General features: G+C 41.8%; 1 protein-coding gene across 1 annotated transcript in view; it reads right to left on the reverse strand.

Moving 5' to 3' along the window:
- Positions 1–22866, reverse strand: part of jade1 (jade family PHD finger 1) — a 109113-nt gene that overhangs the window by 72602 nt on the left and 13645 nt on the right. The window contains exon 2 of the mRNA XM_067994318.1: positions 13413–13615. The gene's annotated coding sequence lies outside the window, so the exon portion shown is untranslated. The remainder of the gene's footprint in view (positions 1–13412; positions 13616–22866) is intronic.

Below are 22866 nucleotides of genomic sequence, written 5' to 3' on the forward strand. Positions count from 1 at the left end.
GACCTATTTCCCTTAGCAGAGGGGTCAGTGACCAGGGGGCATAGATTTAAAGTAATTGGTAGAAGGATTAGAGGGGAGCTGAGGAGAAATATTTTCACCCAATGGGTGGTAGAGGTCTGGAACTCACTGTCGTAAAGGGTGGTACAGGCAGAAAACCTTTAACTCATTTAAAAAGTACTTGGATGTGCACTTGAAGCGTCGTAACCTACAGGGCTACAGACCAAGTGCTGGAAAGTGGGATTAAGCTAGATAGCTCTTTTTCAGCCAGTATGAACACAATGGGCCGAATAGCCTCTTTCTGTGCCGTAACTTTCGATGATTCTACGATTCAGAACTCTCTACTCTTCTTCAAATATTGCCTTAGGATCTTTCACATCCACCTGAGTAAGTAGGCAGTACTTTGGTTTAATTTCTGATGCCACTTCTGACCATGTAGCACTCTCTCAGTACTGCACAAGTATCAGCCTAGATTATATGCTATTTGTTCAAGTCTGTAGTGATGTTTGGACCCACAAACTTCTAACTCAGGAGCAATACTGTTACCAAATGAGCCAAGCTGACACTGGTAGTAAAAACTAGCTATATTAATTCCCAGTAATAAGTTGCTGATTATTTCTCCATAAACTTACGATTATGATACAATTGTTCATCTTTCAGTGACGACGTTACAAAAATGACAAGAAGAGTATTGCAAATCAGCATCAACAAAAGGTGTCAATGATGCATAAAAAACCCCAAAACTGAATAAAACCATCCATGAAGTTTACAGAGATGAGATTACAGCCTCAAGATCAGTTCCCTATGTACGCATTGTGTAAATACAATATGTCTCCTGTGGTGCTGCTCACAGTTGGAAGATCTGTTTTATAAAAACAGGAATATTACGTAGCGTAAAATAGAATATAGGAATGTGATCTTTTAAGGCTAGAGGTATAATTGCTGTACATTGTTGAAATGAATGCTGAAATTAATTACAAACTAGGAAGAGGATCAGACCACTGTCTTTTTTTTTGACAGGTCAGTTAAAAGGTTGGGAGACATGGACTTTTATACCACAGGATCTGGGGGTGTAAAAATTTAATGGACATCTGCAAGAAGAGCTGTCCCAATGGTACAAGTATGCAGTTCAACCTCCAAAAGATGACATCGCTATGTTCCATCCCCTTTGTGAAGTGAAGACATTGTGCACCCAGTCTATTCTTGGGAGGGAGGGAATGGAAACAAACAGCATTTTAATATTTTTCTACATCTGTAACAATGTGAGCCAAGTGCAGGAGGTAGAAAGTGTAAATTACGGTAGGAATCATTGTTTAAAAAGTGTAAATTCCCCAACATTTACACCTGACTAGGGGCTGCTCAATTGTTTTAAGTTTCTTTTAATTTATTTCACCACGGAATGCTACAGCTGTATAGAAAGTGGAAATCAGGGCTGACAGTTAATCATGTGGGAAAAATGGCACAATCTAATAAACTACAATAGATGTGTCTCTTAAATTTACTTATGTTAGAATAAATTTAACTAATTAAATGTTACACTGAAGTATTACAGGAAGTGTGAGAGACTTTTAGTATATTACGAGTCGGTCTTCTGCTACTTCTGCTCCTATTTTCAACTCATACATTCTGTGCTTATTTTTATATTTCCCATTATTAATTCTTATGTCCACAACACTAGCAGATTTCCTGTGGTGATCTGTGGTCAAAGTTGAAAACTGAATATGATAGTCAACAATCCACATCACAGCAAAGAAAAATAGCCATAGAAAACAGGCATATTGGCCTACTGAAGAGGTTCTATCTAACTCTTCAAATAGTTTAGAACAATTCAGAATTCAGTCTCCTAAGTGTGACATAGTTTATTTTAAACACTTGCCTCAGTAGTATTTTGAAAGCATTGTTCATAACTTCCTTAATTCACCTGCAAAATGATGAAATCGTATGAAGGGAGTCATTTATCCACATTGCTCTGTGCACTTAAACTGATGTGGAGATGCCGGTGATGGACTGGGGTTGACAATTGTAAACAATTTTACAACACCAAGTTATAGTCCAGCAATTTTATTTTAAATTCACAAGCTTTCGGAGATTTTCTCCTTCCTCAGGCAAACATTTGCCTGAGGAAGGAGAAAATCTCCGAAAGCTTGTGAATTTAAAATAAAATTGCTGGACTATAACTTGGTGTTGTAAAATTGTTTACACTTAAACTGAATAAACGTTTGCTCCTTTGCTATCTGCAGCTGCCTTGCGGCATTTACAGTTTGTCCAAAGTAATTAATGTAACAATATTATCCCGTCTCCACTGTTGAATCCAATCCTGAGGCATAAACATCTTGGAAGAGTGACAAAATTTCACTTTTCATTCTGTGCTAAGTGGCAGGAAGACAATTTACCTGCTATAAAATCTCCCTGAGGACCTTCTCTGATATACACCATACTAGCCAGAGGGTATGCAGCAACAGACCAAGGGACATATAAAGCACATCTGTCTGACCGGCACCCCATCACTGTCCTGGAGCCTGCTGAATAATGTTATTCCCTCCTTTCATCAGGCTACTGGCATTATCAATGCAGCAAGGAGGCTGGAAGCACCCGGATCCCACAATATTGTACAATCCGGCTGTACACAGTTGGTGCAGAAGATTGATTCTCATCACTACCGCATCTTCTTGCAGATTCAGGACAATGCCAGTCAAAACACTATTAAATCCTCTGAAAGCCTTTCTCTGTAAGCTCTGTACTCAGCAGCAAGTTCTTCTGCAGCTGAGGTTTCCTGTATTTAAGAGTACCACCTGGTGGAGGGTTCTTCAAGCAATAGAACAAAGTTACATATCTTTACCACACAGACCATGTTAAAATGTCATATACTCAAACTATTTTTTAAAAAAAGCACGATATTGCTGTTGTACATATTGTTCCAATGCTATATACAAGTACCATTCCAAAGATTGAAGAGAGATACGCAAACTTTAAATATATTTTCTTCTTACTGGTATTCACAAATTCTACGTCAGGTTGAAGGGAATGTAACTACACCAATATATCCTTATTGGATTTACAATACAACCGCAAATTTACTTTGCCCGTAAATGGCTTATTTTGCACAGTTCTGTCTCCGCTATCTTCTTTTCCCCTCCCGTTCTAGTTCTTTCCAACCCTAACCTATGTGTAGGTTTGAATTCCTTATCTTGCTGCTTGTTCACCCTCGTGGGTGCAACTGCTACTGTTTTGTAGTTCATTCGCATGGTGAATTCTCTTATCCCATTGGTCCTGTTTCATTAATATAGTCACGTAGAAGATGGTTGGACTTGTGCCAATTGTAATGGAGAAACTGTTTCCTCCAGATAAATGTTGCAACATGTCCATTTCCAATGTGCCTATTCAAAATTATATATTAACAAAATGCAATGCAAAGAAGTTAACTGTACTGAACCGTACTAGATTAAGTTCATTTTGTTGGGAGTAAAGCCTATTCCAACTGTGGCTTAAAAAACTGGGAAATACATCATTCTAAAATTCAGAATATGTAGCATGAATTTAGATACCTGCACCCGCCCCCCAATATTTGGCTCGATTATTTTGTTTAAATTTTATTTATTTTTACCTCTTTCTTTCAGCAAATTCCCTCACATCAAGGCATTGAATTCTTGCTTGAGTAGGGTTCCACAGAAACCAGCTGCCCTCTGCTACCTTCATGTATGAGGAGGCTTAGACAGAATGTCAGCCAGCTGTTCACTGTGGAGATCATAGCTGGAGTTAAAACTCAATTCAATCGGTGTTTTAGTCTGCTACTGTAAAGCATTTACCACAGTATTGAACTTACACCACAATATGTGAACAGGTATTAATAGATCCGCAAGTAGACTTAATGCCTGGAATGCATGGCAGCAAGTAGGCATTAAAGTTACTGACAGTCTGAAAATAGTCCCTCTAGAAATTGGAGTCAATCCAGAAGGGGCAGTTCAAGTGACAGACAGAGAGTGAAATTCTATATCCAGTAAGGCTAGCAGAACATAGCTTTGGCAGAGAGATGCATGGCTTTGAAGAAATTGTAAATCCCAGCCAAAGGCTTCATCACTTAACAGTGAGATGTGAATACCAAGGCGACAATCGAAGATGATCTATGAAATGGGAAAAACGCTAAAAGCTTCCAGAACAGCTTCATTCCCCATTGTCTGAGAAAGCTTCACTGAGGCTGACATTACTAGTTTGCAGATTCCTTTAGACTGGTGCTGAATTCATCTTTATTTGCACAGATGCTACCACGTAGATCACCTGTGCAGGATCCACAATATGACCCTACCAACGACGTTGACATAAAGTCTACAGATTTATACTACAAAAACTGGACGCTATCATGTGATATTTGGTTTATGCATCAAAGTCAAGATTTGTAGAGGTAATATTTTCATGCTACTAGCCTGCCATTCAATATCAGCATCTGACAAACAGTAAGTATTTGCAGTTTAAAAACAATAGCAGAAAACCTGTAGTGCATTCCACAACGGAAGAGGTGGTCCATTTAGGTTCACAACATGAGACATGCCATGTTTGAGCTTGAGGTCAAGTGCTGATTTTTTGAAAATTCTCTTTGTCCAATTGCAGAAAATCAGTAGTGCAAAGGATTCAAGTTTTATAATACTTTAGAAGGTAGTCGCATTAAGATTTGCATGACATCTTGGTAAACTATATATGCATACAAAAGCATATATACAAACAATAGAAAAATGTAGTTGCATGCAGTGATGTAGCGAAAATTTTAGAAGTGTATGGGATTTATTTCCTAGGAGGGCTTGGGATTATGCTCCAATGAAAATTTTGATTTATTTGACAACTCATTTGGTCCATTCTAGTGTAAGCTTTTTATACATACATATATGTGATGTACACACTGCTCCATATGCGAAAGAATATACCCCACTACACTGTAACGAATCGAAGTATCGTAAACATTGTGATATCCTATTAAAATAATAAACTTGTTTCTTGTCTCATTTCTTGCTATAACACAGCGGGTGCTAAATTGGGCGATACATGGCCCCTCCAACATCCAAGATGGCGTCTTGGATGTGCACGCACGTTTCCTGCGTGCCGTGCGCCAGACGCCATCTTGGTATACCCTGAACGCTGGAAGCATGTAAAGTAGGGAGAAAATGGCTGCAATCAGTGTGCAACGCTGATTTAAAGTGATACACACAATTTTGGACCTTAATGCTCAACTCAACGCACAGTCTGATCCCCGACCATCTAAACGTTTCTAACAATGCCTGAAGGACCCCCCACCGGCGCTATTTAAAGGGCCATCCAGGTGTTGCAGGTTAGTTGCTGGATTATTGCTTCTGGCTGCTGGAGGAGTAGGAAGTGTTTTTTGAAGCTCCCTATTCTTATTCAGAGTTCCTACACGACTTTTGAGAGTGCTTTGACAGGTATTGCCTTACGGGTCAGGAAACCACAACCCTGATGGAACAACATTCCTGGCAACCATGGGTGGTCTGCTAGGGCTCCCGTCGGGCATTGAGCATGACTGAGAGCATTCAGAGAGACCATGCCTAGCGGGTCAAGCTGCGAGGAGACGGAGGACAAGGAGGCGCACGGGCACTGAGCAGGAGGCCCTACCCAATGAGGGCCTTCAGGGATCAATTCTCTTATCTCAACATGACCAAGGAGGATTGCATCCGACGCCTGAGGTTCACCAAGGAAGCCGTCACCGAGATCTGTCAACTGGTGCGGCCACAACTGCATCCTCAGAGCAGAGCGAGGACATGCATTGCCTGTGGCTGTGAAGGTCACCATGGCGCTGAATTTCTACGGCTCAGGAGCATTTCAGGCCTCTGCTGGCGACATGTGCAACATCTCGCAGTATGCAGTCCACTGCTGCATAAGGGAAGTCACAGGCACACTGTACCACATGAGGAACAGGTTCATCACCTTTCCTCTCGACAGAGACAATCAGAATGAGCAAGCACGGGGGTTCGCCCGCATTGCTGGCTTCCCCATGGTGTAGGGTGCCATGGATTGCACACATATCACCCTGCGTGCCCTGCACAACAACTCGTCTGTTTTCGTCATCCGAAAGGGCTTCCACTCCCTCAACGTGCAGCTGGTGTGCGACCACACGCATCGCATCTTGGAGGTCGATGCCCGCTACCCTGGGAGTAGTCACAATGCCTTAGTTGTGCAGCAGTCCAATGTGCCAGCTATCTTTCATCCAACTCGGCAAGTCAAAGGCTGGCTAGTGGGCGACAAGGGCTATCCCCTCACGCCGTGGCTCTTGGCACCGGTCAGGAATCCACTCACACGTGCACAGCAGGCCTATAATGAGAGCCATGCTGCCACACGCAACATCATGGAATACACCATAGGCCTCCTCAAACAACGCTTCCGCTGCCTAGACCGGTCTGGGGGAGCCCTGCAGTACTCCCCTGAGCGGGTGGGCAGATTCGTGGTGATCTGCTGCACGCTACACAACCTCGCCATCATGAGGGACCAGCCTTTGCCACCAATGATTGCAGAAGATCCTGAGCCAGAGGTGGAGGCTGAGGAGGAAGAGGCGGAGGTGCAGGAGGAGGAAGAGGCTGAGGAGGAGCAGGAGGAGGGGGTGGAGCCGGAAGGAGGTGGAGGCGGACGTAAGGGTGCAGCAGGAACCACACGCCTTGTCTGCAAGGGCTCTGCATGCTCGCCTGATTCGTGCCCAGTATCAATAATTGGAACTACATCCCCCAACTCACCAACAGTACTACATTCCCCACCTTTCCACTCCCGCAAGACAATCAAATTGACCTCCATCACATTACACATTGGTGTCCCTCTCAGCTCATTGCATGAATAAAAACCACCACCAAATGCAAAATCAAACTCTCATTTATGGATTAATAAATGAAAATACGCAAACATAACAGAACTATTCACCCTTGTACATTCCCTTAGTGCTTGTTGTCCGTGTGCCTTTACCTATCCTAGTGCTCCTACGAGCTGCTTCCCCAGTGGCTGGAGCATGGGGGTGGAAGGCTGCTGGCTTTCAATGGAGGAATGTCCAGATGGCCTTGGAGGATGACCTCGAGCAGCTCTGAGCCTGGAGGGCCCGGATTCAGACTGCACCATCTCAGCATGGGCTGTAGCAGTCTGGCCTGGCTGGCCAACAGGGGCACTGGCGGAGTGGCAGGGGTGGGAACAGGAATGCTGTCGCCCTGAGAGAGGACAGCAGGTCCGACTACCATGGCACCACTGCCATTCTCCCAGGGCGGTGCCTCAGCACTCCTGGTGATCGGCTGGAGAACAGATTGCTGGAGTGCTGTGATGCCCTAGAAGCCACTTTCCACAGTGGTCCCCAGAGCCATGATAGCAGCAGTCTGAGCTTCCAATGCAGCAGTCAGACCTTGGATGGCAGATGTTTGTGCTGCAATGGATGCTGTGACATCAGTCATCAGACGCTGCATCATGGTGGGTTCCAAAGGTGCGCTGATGGAGGTGATCACCCGTTCCATATTGGAAAGGATGGGCTCCAAGCTCTGCGCAAAACCCTGCGCCAAGTTGGAGCTGGACTCCTCCATGCTTTTGGAGTCAGGATCTGAAGTCCTTAGTTGCATTCCACAAGGGAAGAGTTGGTCCATTTACGTTCATAACATGAGACTTGCCATGTTTGAGATTGAGATCAAGTGCAGATTTTTTGTAAATTCTCATTGTCCTTTAGCATAACACAACTATTCTTGTTGCCCACCCTTGTTCACTGTATAGTCAGCATTGCTAAAAGTGCATGGATGAATATTATTGGACTTAGCTTTGATGCGCTCTGTGGTCAAAAGGCCTACTAAGGTCACACATGAAAGATGGAACTTAAATAAGCTGCTAGAGGAGCAGTGACATCTGTGAAACCATAGCTCAGCAAGGAGTTAATGCCTGCATAAAAGAAGAGGGGAGAACATTGGCAGAAAAGGGAGAGCAAAAGTGGATTTGTTATTTTTTACTATCACGAAATATACCAGAAATGAGTTGAGAAAGCAGCTGGTGCTGGCCGTTTGTTTCTATTTCTTTTGGTTTGTGAAATGAGATATTTCAGTCAGATCCTATCACAACACCTTCAAATAGTGGAACTCGGCATTGAGACACATGCACCAAGTAGAAATTCTCACTGTTCAAAGTTAACATAAATCATTGTTGTGCTCGCCACGGTTGAAAAAACTTCTGTTATCACTAATTTTATTTATGTCTACTTTTTCACTACAATTAGTAAATACAGATCTGTGGCCTCTATATTCCAGGACTCCAGTCTTGGATCTTTCATCATCAGTAGTACATTATTCTGTCACGGTGGTTGATTATACAATGATTGATTTTACCTCTGGTGCAAGTTTTGATTATTCTGTGGTAGGTTTTTTTCTTCACAACTTAAAAAAAATGTAGTTTTTCTAGAACTTGTGTTGTGGTTGCTTAAACTATCCGTTGCTTTTGTCCCGGTTTGTTGTTGTAACTTTTACTATATGGCATTAATGCTATTCTATTCCTGTGTGGTTAACAAACTTAGTGTGTCAGGCTGGTTGTTTATTGACAGCTTTTCAAAACAGTGTATAAAAAGCTTCTTCTCACCAGTAATGCTGGTGTTATTGGTTTTGTATTTTCTTTTAAAAGTCATTAGAATGTCCTAGGTCTACACACCTGGGATCACGTGGAGGTTTGATATGCACCACATTGGCATTTTGGTCTATTCTGGCCTGCCACTCATATTTATTCTGTCTCTGTAGTTAGCATCACAGTGCAGACACAAAGTATTTTCCATAGCCAATAGCTTTTTATTTTCTCACTAAGTTTGTCAAGTGAATAGATGATGGCACCTTGTTATTTAGAACATGGGTGGATACACAACCACATTCTCAATTCTTGTTTCCTGCAATGCTCCTGATTTCAAGTTGATATTTGATCACCATCAGAAGACAACAACTGAATTTAGAAAAAGTCCGGCTCTACAATATGAAGCGCAGCCCCGATAACAGTCCCTACACCAGCACAGACTTGATGGGATGAATGGACTGTTTCTTTGCGTAACATTCTATGCGCATATTATCACCCTGAAAAATCTCAGCTCCAAAGCACAGTGAGCAGAAGACTGGGAAGTTCTATTAACAACCCCAGGATCCAATGCTTGAAGATGCTATAACAGAATTTCACTAAAATGTTTAGGTGCTTCACAAACCCAGAAATGAAGGAATTGAATCACAAACTGCCAAGTTGATTCTGGAGTTATATAGTGTAATATAATAACGAGGAAGAAAACTGCAGGATTGCAGAGCAAGAATATAGGGGCTGTAATTACCACATCACTAGTTTTGTGTCTTGGGCATTTTGGTGTGTGGGTATGAATTTCTGGGAATGTATAATCAGGTTATAATGCCACTCAGTGCTTCAGATACCATATACAAGAAGGAGGAACCTCCACTGGTTTTATAAATGTCAACTGAACCCTAAAATGAGGTTATAACATATTAGCCTATAACTCACTCCAGATGGTGCCTGGCAGGATATTTAACATCTAATGAATTCAGTGCACAGATTTTAACACTTTTTGCTGATTTCTGGAACACCTCGGAATCTTACTACAGCCAAATAAATTTTGCACAAGTCTATTTTGCTCTTTGAAGAGATCACCACTGCAAGTTTATTGGAAAATCTTTTACGTAACCATGTACATTTCGACATAAAGCAACCGCTCTCTAGACTTTCCAACCCAAAAATAAAAATCTATGATCTGCATATAAGACGAGCATAGCCCTACCTTCAAACAGCAGTCAATGGTAGAACTTCAAATAGTTGGCCAAATTAATAATGAGATTGCCAAGACCCACACAAACACTGCCTTTTGATGGGCCAAATAACTTTTTCCTAATCCATACTTGCTCATGTTCTCAACATCCTGGGTTGGTCCCTATAGACTAGGAAATGTGATTGTAATGTGCACTGACTATTCCACACTCCAACCACTGCACACAAACACAATTGGGTAGTGGGAGATCAAGAATTAAATTATATTAGTAAGCCTTTAGAATGGAAATCAAAACCTTTTCTTCCCACAAAGCAACTTGTAAGGATAGTATTTTAAACATACTTGAGAAGGGGAGCTGCAGATTAGGAAAAGGGGAGAGAGGGAAAGGCAGACTTGGAGCTACAGAGATGGGGGAGCAAAGCTGGAGAATCTACAACACAGAACGGGGGTAGGATCAGGCCAGGAACAGATGAGGGTACTCGCCACAGAGGGACTACAGTGACTCACAAATATGATATTCCCCACTATTTTCAACTCCCACTGACCTACATTTCTCACCTTTTAGGCAAGCATAGGGGATAGCATATAGTGAAATTGTACTTGAGGTATAAAAAGAGAATACTTGTTGACAGTTATACTCTATGTGAGCTGACTTGATAACATTCAAGTGGCACAATCAGGAGGGAGTTATAGTCAGTGTCATAAGTGAGATACAAATCGTATCCCATGACTCTTCATCATCTATTCTGTTTATACCAGAGAGTAGGTAAGTAATTAAATGTAAATAAAATTTTCCTGTAAATATTCATTTCACATGGGAACTAAAGTGACATTTGGAGTGGTTCTAGTGACACTGAAATTTGCTTCCCTGTGTCTTTTGTTTCTATAAAAAATATTCTACAGACATTACACTGTGTGTGGTATACATAAATATAATATACACACTTCAACTTCTTTCTGCTGTAAAATCTCCACAGTGTAACACCAGGTAACATTGTCTGAATAAAGAGCTTATGAAATAAGTGGGGTTTTTTTTAAATTAAATTCAGTACAAGAAAAGCCAGCTGCAAAATAAAGTGTCACAGCAGTCAGATCTTAGCATCACACTAGGAGCTTCTCTATAAACACAGTGAGCTGGAGGAGTTTAAAAAAAAACCTTAACGCTTACCTAGAAACATGCTGAGCTTGCGTGAGGGTGATTATGTTTCCAATGGACCGTTATGCATGAAGGATAACAGCAAAGAAAACAAATAATGCAAAAAAAGAAATGAAGCATCGCCAAAGGGGTTAAAGAAAAGGACCACAAATGAGCAATATCTAAATTGCTCTCTAAGAATCATGTGCATTTAACCCTCCTCTTCACAGACATAAATGCGTATTTTAGATGAACAAACCACACCCCGTCTGCTACAATCTGATACCATTTTTACTGCAGCCCTACCTTTGGAGGTATAATACTATAAAATAAACAAGACTGCCAACACATCTTCAGAGGCACATAACATCAAGTCACAAGGTGCTTCCATTCCCCCCTCCTGAGGCAAAGCATCCCATGCAAACTAGCAAAGCAATTTTCACATTACTGCCTATAAGAAGCTTTTCATGACATAGGGGAAAGCCTACAGCCAGAAATACTACCTTGCAACTATACACATGCAGATCTTTTTCCGATGTTCTTGCTGGTGAACTGAAACCCCCCCCCAGGAGTAGCCAGTGGGAATCTTGAACACAGGGAAACTGCATATCGAAAGCAGTTCCACAATATAAATGGGGTATTATATATAGCATTGCACACCTCTGTAAACCAAAGATGAAGGAAAAATACCTCTGTTCCCGTTAATGGACGCCATAGTTTTATTTTGGCTTCATAGTCTATCCAACTTTTTCAATTATACAACACGGGGCTACATGGAATAATCTGACTATAACAACAAGAACAAAAGCAAATTTGCATCAGTGGCAACAAAGCCAAGCTCCAGTGGCAAAGCTTGGAAATTTAAACTACATATCATAATATTTAAGAAACGTGACAGCAGGAGGCATATTTATGGCTTTAACACATTGTTCAGGTTCAGCAGACTGAATAAACAGCTTGAACACCACTCTCACAGGTTAGGAAATCTCAGAGCTCCTAAAGTGCATTCATTCTCATAACATATTTCCCAACAACAGGTCCTATTCTTGTATGTATTTGCACTGCTCTCCAGTCAATAATATCGCACAGCTGTGTACTATTCTGCAAATGTTAGTCAGAGAGAATTCGACAGTGGTATAAGGAACTATAATATGATAAGGGGTTTTCATATAAGTGATTAAGCCCAACTGCCTACAAAGGCATGGAACTGTAATGCTCAAGGTAGCCTTGGTCCCTGCCACCCCGCAGTTGAAGCACATCGCTTCAGCTAGCCAACGTAACTGAATGCCTTTTGGTGCAAACCATAGCTATCCACCACAACTCGGTATGCTAACCATCCTTGTCCTTCTTGATTACTCGATGCAGTTGATCATTCCATTCTCCTTCATCATCCTTTTCACCATCTTCAGGGAACTATCTATTTCTACCCACTGCCAAAGAGTCAGCACATCTCTTGCAATGGCTTCTCCTTCTGTGCCCTCACAGTCACTTCTGGTGCACCCCAAAGGTTCCATCCTTGGTGCACTCCTATTGCCTCCAAGCTATATTATCAATGAGCTCCCATATGTACACTGACAATGCCTGCTTTACATCTACGCCACCACCCTCAATTCCACAACTGTTTGTGTACCATTCAACTACCCATCCAACATCAAGTTGTGAGTAAGCCAGAGGTTTCTCCAGCACTGGAATAACCAACGCCATCCTGTTTCGATCTCACCAGAAACCTTGCACATTAGCCCAAGATTCTATCGCCCTTCCTGGCTGCTCGTTCAAGCTGAACCCTATAGGGAATTGCAGTATCTATTTCGATTCTGAGTGAAGTCTTAGACTTCACATTCTATCCCTCATTAAGATCACCTATTTCCAGCTCAGTAATACCACCAGCCTTCATCTCTATCTCAATCCCATTGCCACTGAAACAGTCTTCCATGCCTTCATCACCTCCGCGCTAAATTCTCCACACTGGCCTCCCAAGCTTCACCCTGCACAAACTTCAACTCAGCCTATCCAGTAATAAGTCTCACTCGCCTATCATTCCTGCCCTTGCTGACTTCTACTGGCTCTTGACCTCCAACACATTGATTTCTAAATCTTTATTCTTGTGTACAAATCCCTCCATTGCCTTACTACACTCTACCACTGCAACCCCCTCTTGTCCTATTGTCCCAACCTGTGCTTCCCAGTTTTCTGACTCTGGTGTACTATGTGCCCCGACCCTCTGTACCATTATAGGTAGCAGAGCCTCCGGCAATACTGCTCCTGGACTCTGGCATTCTCTCCATAAACTGCTCCACCGTGCTACATTTCTGTCCACCTTCAAAAGCCTCCTCGAAACTTCTCTCATTGGCCACTTCATCGGTCACCTTCTCTAATTTTTGCTCTGTGACCAGACCACTTGTGAAAGGCCTAGGACATTTAGTTGCATTAAGGGTACTATACAAATGCAAGTTGTTTTTCTGGCTACAAGTGGACTGCTCTCTCAATGCTTCCACACAGGAGCAATACTATTTTTAAATTACTGACCTGTATGAACAATCCAACGACACTGAGGAAGATGCGTGGTCAAAAACCTCAGAGCTGTTGTGCGGGAGCAGTTGCTCTGTGTGGGCAAATCTTGTCCATCCGCAGTTGGTCCAGTGCTTCTCCAGTGCTCTGGACCTAACCACACCGTAAATGAAGCAAATTCGGAACGTCAGCAGCCTCACTGTATTGCAGTTGAAGTGATTCTGCGATATAACATGCAAAAAGATCATTTCACATCATCTTCAACTTCATGGCATATAAATAGCTTCTCCATCACCACAATTTTCTAGTTAACAGTTCAGTCATCCATATACTTGCCAACGTTTCTGTAACTGTATTATTTTTAAAAATTGATCAGCTGCCAATATTTCTTTGATCCTTCAGTCAAGAACATAGTGCTAAGTTTGGAAACAATTTTTTTTTAATACGTAAAGACAATGGGTTGAAAGACTGCCATGAAACGGTCAGCTAGCACCAATCAGATCTTCTTTGAGTTTATACTTTTGCAACTTCCAATCAACCTGCCTCATCTGGGGCAAAAATAAATCAGAATCCACTTAAGTGCTGTCATTATTCCAGAAGGAAGAATTGGTACAACTATCCTTAACAATTTTTCCTTCTGGAATACAGAATTTCAGTAATATTAAACCAGGAAGGCTTTTACCTATTTTACTAAAGACTGTTAATTAGAAAAAAAACTAAGATGACACAAAGCACAATACATGGTACATTATAAAATACTTTCAGCTGCATTGTCATTCCAGGGTATAAAAATGCTCATACTCTAGAAACAGGAACAACAATTCTAGTTATTCTCAGAATTTGCCTAGTCCCAAAGAAATTCTCAACCAAACCCTTCAGGCAAGGTAAAGGTGCAACAATGTAATTTTCATATACAGTCAGTTCAGCAACTATTTGATAAGAATAGCCACCAGCCCTGAATTGAGACGACATATCAGGTAAAGAATTAGAAAATTAACTTCTGAAAGGCAAACTACACAACTGCTCTTGCACAGCATCACAACGGTACGTGTGCCAGTCGTATAACCTTGCTTTGTTAGTACGAGACCTTACAGTGACACGGCCTCAGTCAATGCGGTGCTCATTGTGCAATACACACTGAGAAAGCAAACGCAACTTTTACAGGGCACATACAAAAATGACTTACTACACTTAGTAACTTTTAACATTTGGTTAGCGCCATTTGCAAATTTTTTTTTATTCGTTCATGGGATGTGGGCGTCACTGGCAAGGCCGGCATTTATTGCCTATCCCTAATTGCCCTTGAGAAGGTGGTGGTGAGCCGCCTTCTTGAATCTCTGCAGTCCGTGTGGTGATGGTTCTCCCACAGTGCTGTTAGGAAGGGAGTTCCAGGATTTTGACCCAGCGACGATGAGGGAACGGTGATATATTTCCAAGTCGGGATGGTGTGTGCAGTCCCCATTTAAAAGTTTTAGCAGGTCACTGGAAGGCAATGCCAGAATTTGAGAATATACACCAGGGCATGACAAAACATAAAGCCAGGCAAGATCAGCTTCTCTCACTTGAAGTGTAGATAATGATAACATTAATTAAACACTTGAAGAAGGGAGCATTCCTTCATGATTTTTTAGGAGCAAGGGGGAGGAAATTAAAATTAGACGATTTTAAATTTTATAACAACCTAGCTCACTACCTTCAAGAAGGTGCACAAGGATGACATTTTGTTAAGCATTTGCTTTATTTTTTAAAAAATTATATTGCAAAGCACATTATATAGGAAAGGAATGAAAGCAATAGAAAAGGTGCAGAGTAGATTCACTAGGATATTGCCAGGGGATGAGGGATAAAAAGAAATTTGCAAAGTTACGTTTTTTTTCTCTTTTATTTTAAAAAGGGACGACTTTATAAAGTTGTCTAGATTATGAAAGGTAAGGTAAATAGTGATAGATGGTTTCCATTGGTTGGGAAGATGGTAATGAAAGAACAGAGATTTAAAATAATCATAAAAAGAATTAAAGGGGAGGTTTAGAAAAAAATTCTTTGCACAGAGGGTGATTAGAATGTGAAATACTCCAGAGTTTTTGAAGCAGTCCATAAATTCTTTTATAAGAGAATTGGATAGTTGCTTAAGAAAGGAATGTTAAAGGGCATGGGGAGTTGCACTAGACTAGATAGCTCATGTGGAGAAAAACAACAGCACAGACATGCACACATATTATCACTAACAGTCCACCGATTGAGATTTTAAAAAATGGACACTTAAACAAACCTTGGGACCTACTTGGGTTGTTTAAGATGAATTGTTATCCCCCCAGGAAACATTGATTCTTCCTGTCTACTAACCCCCAGAGACAGATTAGGTTCACTGAAGTAGCACAAACAGAGGCTATTCGTTTTAACAATTAAACTACCAATATATATTGGGCCCACAACGTCTCAGCAAATCAACTGGAGATCGTGTCAATAAACTAACCAGCAATCCCTTATGTCAAAGTCACATCACATCAAAATAAAATGGAGCACACAACTGCAGTAGGCACAAACAGCCACAACAGACAAAAAAAACAGGGATATCTGGAAGTGGCTACATGGTTGCTATCTTATCTCGGGAGTTCAGATAAAGATTATAAACCACTCGAACTTTGCTACTATGATTATGATGCCATCAGAACAACCCCCTCTCTACCCATCTCCTGATTTGACTACTGACTTTTAATCACTCCCATGCATTGATTACTCTTTACTTGACCGGAATTGGAAAAGACAGTATTTTCGTCAACAGAATGCAACACATTCGTACTTAATTGAGGAGTCCCTCAACAGTGACCAGGGCGCCAATATGCTCAACAATAAATTTTCAATAATCAGGTTAGTTCATTGTATTAGTAAAAAAAAAATCCAAATTTCATTATATTGTTGGAAAGAAACACTGGAGGATATTTGGCTGCACATCAAAACATAGATTTAGTTTCACCATTGCTCGTTAATGAACATCAGGAGGCAATGAAACTAGAACCCCCACCCCCACTCACAAAATTCAGTCTATACCCTCCAAAAGCTTTTTTCTGTTACACAATACACCAGTCTATGGGTACAGTGGTACAAAATGTTTACCAGAGTGCAATAAATACTCATTTGAAGTCACCATGTTTCACACACACCCTCAGTGAATTAATGTACAATGCCATGTCAGAACTGAGATGCCAAACTGTGTGAGGCCAGTGCTTAATTTTACTGTTCTTTCAAATTTCAGGGAAAAATATAAATTTGAGTTAAATTACATCATACTATCTTCAAACTATAGAAAATGGAGTTGTCAGACATATAAGAACACCTAGAGTTTCTCATCATGTGTTTTTTTTATAAACTCTGCCCAGATTTACTTCAAAATAACTATATGCTATGTGGATATTCAGTGAGGTCAGGATCAGGTATTGTTGTAATGCTTCACCTTCACCCACAGCCTAGTAACACTCACATGAAGAATGGCCATTTGGGTGAGGTGCCGGAGATTTGCCAGCACCCCAGATCTGTAAAGCAGCAAGGGGTAAGGTTTAAGAAAGGTAGGGGTGAAATTGGAAGTATGTGGAGGAAAACATAAAAGAAAAATCTGTATGGGGGGGAAAAGAGACAATTGGGGAAGAGAGACATCAGTAGGCATTTGTTAACAAAGTTATTGTACTTTTGAAAAGAATTGAAACCACAGGGAAGCACTTCAGCATTACCATCAGTTCATTTAAAAAGTGAAATGAACAGCATCTACCTGGCTAAAATTAAAAACTTAGTAACAGAGACATAGAATCAGGCAACAGCAGACTATTTCATAACTTTTAACCATGTATTTTTAGTTCAAAGGAATCTCCCTTCAACTCAATTCATTTTTGAATAAAAAGATGCTTGAAAAGACTGACAACCCTACCAAGAACCAGGGAAATTACTGTTTGCGAGTTATTGTGTAAAAGTTTTTACATCAGCACAGTGCATCCCTGCAGTGAAAGAAAAGGCAAACAGGTACTGGGATTAATTAGCACTGGGACAGAATGCGAAGAAGAGGTGATCCGGTTACTCTATAAAGTGCTAGTTAGACCCCATGTGGTACTGTCTCCACACCACAGTATTTGAGAAGGTGCAGCGTAGGGCAACTCCTAGGAATCTAAGTTACAAGGAAACATTGAGAAAAGTTGAGTTTATATTCCTGTTCAGAGGTTTTGAGGTGAACTAATAATAGTTTTCAAAATGACAAGGGGTTGTTAAAATGCATTCCGCAGACAAAAAGATATTAAAAACTAAGGAACATAATTTGAAAATAAGGTGTAAATTCAGGCAGAATTATCTCAGAGAGAGTTATAGACAGATAGGTGAGTTACCATGGGAGGCCTGTGAAGCAAATAGTATACATAAGCACAAATCAATTAGATACGTTTCTAGAAAAAGATAGCATTGGGAGATATGAGGAGGCAGGGAGAATTGAGATCAATTAAAGTGTGTGTCGGGGGCAGGGGGATGTTGGGCCAGATCCATTTTACTGCATCTCCTATTTTTTTCCCCACAAAAGTCTTTTCTACATTCTACTTTTTATTTACATCTGAAGGACAAGCTCGGTCTAGGGATAATCAAACTCAGACTTTTCCATAATTGTTTGAAATTATACCTTTTTGTAAATACCAAACAACATTTAACAAATTCAAGCTTTATATATTAAAAAAACAGAAATGTAGAGTGAAAATTCCAATTTCTACCATCAGGGCACTTTTAACATTTTAATCCTATTTTACAGCTGTGCTAAATGCAGTGCTTTGGTACTCTGAATAAGATTTCAGTCTAAATGATTTAACCATATTCAGATTCAAAACCCATCCTAAAACTGGGCTGAATTACCAGTTCACTGGCACTAAGTGACTTTTAGCTCCTTCAGAGCACATTTTGCAACCAGTACAAATGTATTCCAGTCACCCAAGTTAATGTTAAACTGAAGGCTAAAAGAAAGAGAAATAATAATTGGAGAATGTACTTTGGGCTGATTTGAGATGAATCTCCACAAAGGACACTTGCACTGTCCAATACTGTCACAACCTTCTCTTCGGAGTAATTGCATTTTATAGCTCGAAGACCAAAAGCATTCGTTGTACTTTAAGGCCACAGAGGAAATGTGAAGAGAAATGGGATTTTTTTTTCTTTGAAATATTAAATATCCTGTACCCCACAGGATTAATCATTAAGCATGGTACCTTTCCAGAATTTAACTTTACATTAATTCAATAATCCTCACCTCACTTTTCCCTGTATAGTGACCAATATCTTATTCCTGATCATTGGTAATATCTGAATGCAGCAAGATGGGAAGTTCATTTTTTTTTAAATGTAATATATTTTTATATGAACAATTCTGTCATATATACACACCTCTGAAAAAAAACCTCACTTATTAAAATTTGAAAACCCTCAGAATTGATATTTACTCTGGATGTCCTTATGTGAGGACAGTCCACTCGAGGAATTAGACTACTGTATATGTTGCACGCCCCATAGCAACCGTGGTGAATGAATACCTACACAGCAGCAGGAGGTATAGGTGCCCTTATCAATGTCACACCTTGGAAATAAATATGTAAATTTAAAAAGCAGTCAGCTCCACTAGAAATTGCTGCATCTTCATATGTGATTCAATGGATGAACGATTCAAAAGGTGCTGCATTATTGGCACCTTCTGTTTATAAGCCAGATTTCAGAACATACTACATACTCTGCAAACTCTCCTCCTTGTGATTGTGATTTCACTGTTCATTTTTTTTTTAAATTGTTGACTGGAACATTTTTTAAAAAGCAAGAGATTCAGTGCATACATAGTGATCAGTTTGTTTATGACCGCATATAGTAGATACGCTTCAGATTCCACAGACTTCAGGTCAGGTCAAGTTGTCAATGTCAGTGGCAGCACGCCCTACTTTCCCCCTGAATCCGCCACTCCCCGTTTCACTTAGTTCTCTCCTAAAGAAAAAAAATCTAACAAAAGGATAACTCAAGGGCAGTTGCTGAGCACAATAGACTACAGGATGCTCCATTTTTCATCGATCTGTGAGGTGCATTCCATCGCTCCGTATGAGACAAATAACTGAAGATTAGCGCTCAAGGTCTTCACTACAAGCAGGTTGCAATTTCCCTACAACCGTATTGTGTACTGAGCTTCGTGCCAAGTGAACTGGGACATTGTTTTTTTCACTATATAAATGGAAATTTCCTGCATCACAGCTCAGAGTAAGTGGCTCCGCTGGTGCTCACACAATTTGAGTGAAGATTAAAAATGTAGCACCACCTGGGCTGATCAATGACAGTGTTGTAATCATTCTTTCCAATGGAGGCGTTCATTAAAATAGGAGGATAACTCGGGTAAAGCTGTAGCACTCTCTCCCGCAGGATGTTCAGATATACCCAGCTTTCCACCCTGTCCAAACGCTAACTTTCTGGCCATTCAATCTGTGCCCACTGCTTGTTGAGGCCAATTAAGTAGTTGTTAATGAATCCTCATACTGACAAGTACATTACCTTTGGGGAAAATAAATGACTCCTGCGATGTACCGTACTCAGCAACTGCACAGGAGCTATCCATTCCGCAGAACGGCTTAGCTGAAAACTTACTGAAGCAATGAGTGGCAGGTTCGGGGAGGGGAAAGAGACAGGGAATACCGCTGCTGCCATATTGCTGACCTTTCAGTCACAGACACTGACAACCTGAATCCCGTCATGAGCATCATTTACTCAATGACGTTATTATAAAGTGCATATCAACTGTCAGAAAGACAACACATAACATTTACAAAATAAGCAAGCACACCGAAAATGAACAGAATGTTGTCTTAGCAAGTTCCCAAATATGACTTTATAAAATCAATGGGAGATTTAGAATTGTATAATGCAACCATTAATCTCTATTCTTTCCACATAAGGAATGTCCGGCCTTCAGGGATAGTCATTTCATTTATAACTTTGATAGTTTGTCACTTACAACTTCAGGATAGCTTGTGAAGAGGATAGACATAATTTGGCAGTTGAATTTGCAATTTCTTGTATTTATGAACAAAGACACTGCCACAAGTTCAATAAATGAAAAGCCCAAAGCTCAGCCATATTTTACTACATGAGTGACTGCAAATTGATTTTCAGAAGCTGCTATGTGGACAACAACTTTGTAAAGGTGACACCTTGTTCTGTAGGTCAGTGTGTACACTTCAATAACAATTCAGATGCTGCGGGATTCAGGCCTGGTCAGGTCAGCAGTATCGCACCAAGAGCGAGGCCATGTTCTTTGAGAACTGGACCGACCGATCCTTTGTCCCCTTCACCGTCAGGTCGGATTACTTGAAGGTGCTGGGGATCTGGTTCGGATGGCCGGGGCATGCACCAAGAACTGGAAGGAGCGTATTTCCAAGGTGAAGCAGAAACTGGGACTGTGGGATCGACGATCCCTCTCGATCGTGGGCAAAAACCTGGTCATCAAGTGCGAGGTGCTCTAGGTGTTGCTGTACTTGGCACAGGTCTGGCCCATACCTCGCTCCTGCGCCGTGACAGTCACCCGAGCCATCTTCCGCTTTATCTGGTTATCAAAAATGGACCGTGTCCGCAGGGACACGATGCACAAATCTCTGGAGAAAGGGGGGGAAGGCGTGCCCAACGTGGCCCTCATCCTGATGGCCACTTTCGTGTGCGGCTGCATCAAGCTTTTAGTGGACCCTTGGTACGAAAACACAAAATGTCACTACGTGCTGAGGTTCTACCTGTCCCCGGTGTTGCGAAGGATGGGCCTGGCCACGCTGCCACGGAACACTCTGTACAGTTGGACCGTTCCGCCCCACCTGTCCCTCGTCAAAAAGTTTATGAAAAAAAAACACTTTCGACCACAAGGCGATCATTAAGTGGTCCGCACGTAACATCCTCGAGACCCTGCGGGAAAAGGAGATGATGGATCCTGTCAGTTGGTTCCCCAAGCAGACTGTCAATGTCATTAGGCAGAACTCCTCATCGCCAGAACTTTCAAACAAGCACCAAGACATAGCTTGGCTGGTGGTGAGAAGGGCCCTTCCTGTCAGATCCTTCATGCACTCCCGGACTCTCAGCACCACCGCACATTGTCCCCGAGGAGGCTGCGGTGCAGACGAAACAGTCATCCATCTCCTTCTGGAATGTGCCTTTGCAAAGAAGGTCTGGAGAGAGATGCAGTGGTATCTGTCCAGGTTCGTCCTGATCAGTTCCGTAACACAGGACTCTGTGCTCTACGGGCTGTTCCCGGGGAAGCACACCGAGACAGACATCAACTGCTGCTGGAAGACCATTAACTCGTGAAAGACACCCTTTGGTCTGCCTGAAACCTGCTGGTCTTCCAGTGCACGGAGCTGTCCTCGACCGAGTGTTGCAGACTGGCACATTCCAAGGTCCAGGACTACGTGCTCAGGGACGCACTGAAGCTAGGTGCAACTGCCGCAAAGGCTCTGTGGGGAAAGGCAACCATTTAGAGCCTTCCCGCCATTGTATACCGAGGGGCTGCAATCAGGGAAAACCCCCCATGGGCAGAATGTAAAATTCAAATTGCTGTAATGTACCTGTAATGAATCTGAAATCAATAATCTGTATTGAGTATAATGCAATGAGACACCCCAGAGTGTCATGAACTGTAATTATGTACAATGTGTTCATTGAACTGTACTTGATTTAACCTGCAAATTGTATAATCTGTATTGTGTACGTTTGGAATGTGATATGACAACTGTATTGTATGTTTTGCTACAAATTTTATGAATAAAGTATATTTTTTGAAAAAAAAAGCAGTATCAGTAGCTGATTGTCCTTCGTGGAAAAGTTTGTGCAGAAAAACAACTTCGACCACAAGGCGATCAGCAAGTGGTCCACATGTAACGTCCTCGAGACCCTGCAGGAAAAGAAGATGGTGGATCCTGTCGGTTGGTTCCCCGAGCAGACTGTCGATGTCATTTGGCAGAATGCCTCATTGTCAGAGCTGTCAAACAAGCACCAAGACCTAGCTTGGCTGGTGGTGAAAAGGGCCCTTCCCGTCAGATCCTTCATGCATTCCCGGACTCTCAGCACCACCGCACACTGTCCCCGAGGAGGCTGCGGTGGAGACAAGGCCATCACCCATCTCCTCCTGGAATGTGCCTTTGCAAAGAAGGTCTGGAGAGAGATGCAGTGGTATCTGTCCAGGTTCGTCCCGAGCACTGTGCTCTACGGGTTGTTCCCGGGGACACACACCGAGACAGACATCAACTGCTGCTGGAAGACCATCAACTCAGTGAAAGACGCCCTTTGGTCTGCCCGAAACTTGCTTGTCTTTCAATGCAAGGAGCTGTCCTCGACAGAGTGTTGCAGACTGGCACATTCCAAGACCAGGACTATGTGCTAAGGGACGCACTGAGGCAGATTTTGGGAGACTGTGCTGTACTGCACCATGAACATTAGCGACCAG

Source organism: Heptranchias perlo, chromosome 1, assembly GCF_035084215.1.
Source record: "Heptranchias perlo isolate sHepPer1 chromosome 1, sHepPer1.hap1, whole genome shotgun sequence".
Lineage (NCBI taxonomy): Eukaryota > Metazoa > Chordata > Chondrichthyes > Hexanchiformes > Hexanchidae > Heptranchias > Heptranchias perlo.